The sequence below is a fragment of the Oncorhynchus gorbuscha genome, unplaced genomic scaffold (assembly GCF_021184085.1).
Source record: "Oncorhynchus gorbuscha isolate QuinsamMale2020 ecotype Even-year unplaced genomic scaffold, OgorEven_v1.0 Un_scaffold_20729, whole genome shotgun sequence".
Classification (NCBI taxonomy): domain Eukaryota; kingdom Metazoa; phylum Chordata; class Actinopteri; order Salmoniformes; family Salmonidae; genus Oncorhynchus; species Oncorhynchus gorbuscha.
This window is the reverse complement of record NW_025761964.1, coordinates 1-2,153: the sequence shown is the minus strand read 5'-3', so window position 1 is coordinate 2,153 and position 2,153 is coordinate 1. Positions and strand designations below refer to the sequence as shown.

At 42.5% G+C, this 2,153-nt stretch overlaps 2 non-coding genes across 2 annotated transcripts; both read right to left on the bottom strand.

The window, feature by feature from the left end:
• Positions 1-710: 710 nt before the first annotated feature.
• On the bottom strand, positions 711-784 carry trnai-aau. The gene has a single exon. It is a non-coding gene; the product is annotated as a tRNA-Ile (tRNA).
• Positions 785-1,474: 690 nt separating this feature from the next.
• trnai-aau lies at positions 1,475-1,545 on the bottom strand. The gene has a single exon. It is a non-coding gene; the product is annotated as a tRNA-Ile (tRNA).
• Between the last annotated feature and the right edge of the window lie 608 nt (positions 1,546-2,153).

Here is a 2,153-nt window from a genome sequence, read left to right as displayed (position 1 = left end):
AGACAGAGAGAGAGTAAGGAGTGGAGAAAGACAGAAAGAGAGAGTAAGGAGTGGAGAAAGACAGAGAGAGAGAGTAAGGAGTGGAGAAAGACATAAAGAGAGAGTAAGGAGTGGAGAAAGACAGAAAGAGAGAGTAAGGAGTGGAGAAGCGAGAGTAAGGAGTGGAGAAAGAGAGTAAGGAGTGGAGAAGAGAGCAAGGAGTGGAGAAGAGAAGATGAGGTGGAGAAAGACAGAAAGGAAGTAAGGAGTGGAGAAGAAGACAGAAAGAGATAGTAAGGAGTGGAAAAGACAGAAGAGAGAAGTAAGAGTGGAGAAAGAGAGAGTAAGGAGTGGAGAAAGACAGAGAGAGTAAGGAGGGAAAGACAGAAAGGAGAGTAAGGGTGGAGAAAGAGCAGGGTGGAGAAAGACAGAAAGAGAGAGAGTAGAGTGGAGAAAGACAGAAAGAGAGAGTAAGGAGTGGAGAAAGACAGAAAGAGAGTAAGGAGTGGAGAAAGACATAAAGAGAGAGTAAGGAGTGGAGAAAGACAGAGAGTAAGGAGTGGAGAAAGACAGAGTAAGTAGTGGAGAAAGACAGAGAGAGAAAAAAAGAGTAAGGAGGAGAAAGACAGAGAGAGAGTTATACTACTAATTTAAAATGTACATTGTAGACCCCAATCAATAGAGTTATGTGACACTGTAGACATACACAGTAAAGTAAAAACAAATTCTCCTGGCCAGTACGGGTATCGAACCCACGACCTTCGCGTTATTAGCACGACGCTCTAACCAACTGAGCTAACCGGCCTTGATAATGCTCACTTCACGGATTAGAGACAGAAAGAGAGTAGTAAGGAGTGGAGAAAGACAGAAAGAGAGAGTAAGGAGTGGAGAAAGACAGAAAGAGAGTAAGGAGTGGAGAAAGACAGAAAGAGAGAGTAAGGAGTGGAGAAAGACAGAAAGAGAGAAAAGTGGAGAAAGACAGAGTAAGGAGTGGAGAAAGATAAGGAGTGGAATAAGAGAGTAAGTAGTGGAGAAAGACAGAAAGAGAGAGTAAAAAGGAGTGGAGAAAGACAGAAAGAGAGAGTAAGGATGGAGAAAAGACAGAAAGAATTTAGTAAATGGGGAGAAAGACAGAAAGAGTAAGGAGTGGAGAAAGACAGAAAGAGGAGTGGATGGAGTGGAGAAAGATGTATTTGGAGAAAGACAGAAAGATATAAATGGGAGTGAAGGACAGAGAGAGTGGAGAAAGACAGAAAGAGAGAGAGTAAAGTGGAGAAAGAACATAAAGAGAGTAAAGTGGAGAAAGACAGAGAGAGAGAAAGACAGAAAGACATAGTAAGTAATGGGGAAAGACAGAGAGAAAAAAAAGAGTAAGGAGTGGAGAAAGACAGAGAGAGAGAGTTATACTACTAATTTAAAATGTACATTGTAGACCCCAATCAATAGAGTTATGTGACACTGTAGACATACACAGTAAAGTAAAAACAAATTCTCCTGGCCAGTACGGGTATCGAACCCACGACCGCGTTATTAGCACGACGCTCTAACCAACTGAGCTAACCGGCCTTGATAATGCTCACTTTACGGATTAGAGACAGAAAGAGAGTAAGGAGTGGAAAGACAGAAAGAGAGTAAGGAGTGGAGAAAGACAGAGAGAGAGTAAGGAGTGGAGAAAGACAGAAAGAGAGAGTAAGAGGTGGGAGAAAGACAGAAAGAGATAGTAAGGAGTGGAGAAAGAGAGTAAGGAGTGGAGAAAGAGAGTAAGGAGTGGAGAAAGAGAAAGACAGAAAGACAGAGTAAGGAGTGGAAAGACAGAAAGAGTAGAGGAGTGGAGAAAGACAGAAAGAGAGTAAGGGAGTGGAGAAAGACAGAAAGAGAGAGTAAGGAGTGGAGAAAGACAGAAAGTAAGGAGTGGAGAAAGACAGAAAGAGTAAGGAGTGGAGAAAGACAGGGAGAGATTAAGAGTGGAGAAAGACAGAAGAGAGTAGTAAGGAGTGGAGAAAGACAGAAAAGAGAGAGTAAGGAGTGGAGAAAGACAGAAAGAGAGAGTAAAGGAGTGGAGAAAAACAGAAAGAGAGAGTAAGGAGTGGAGACAGACAGAAGAGAGAGTAAGGAGTGGAGAAAGACAGTGGAGAAAGAGAGAGTAAGGAGTGGAGGGAAAGAGAGTAAGGAGT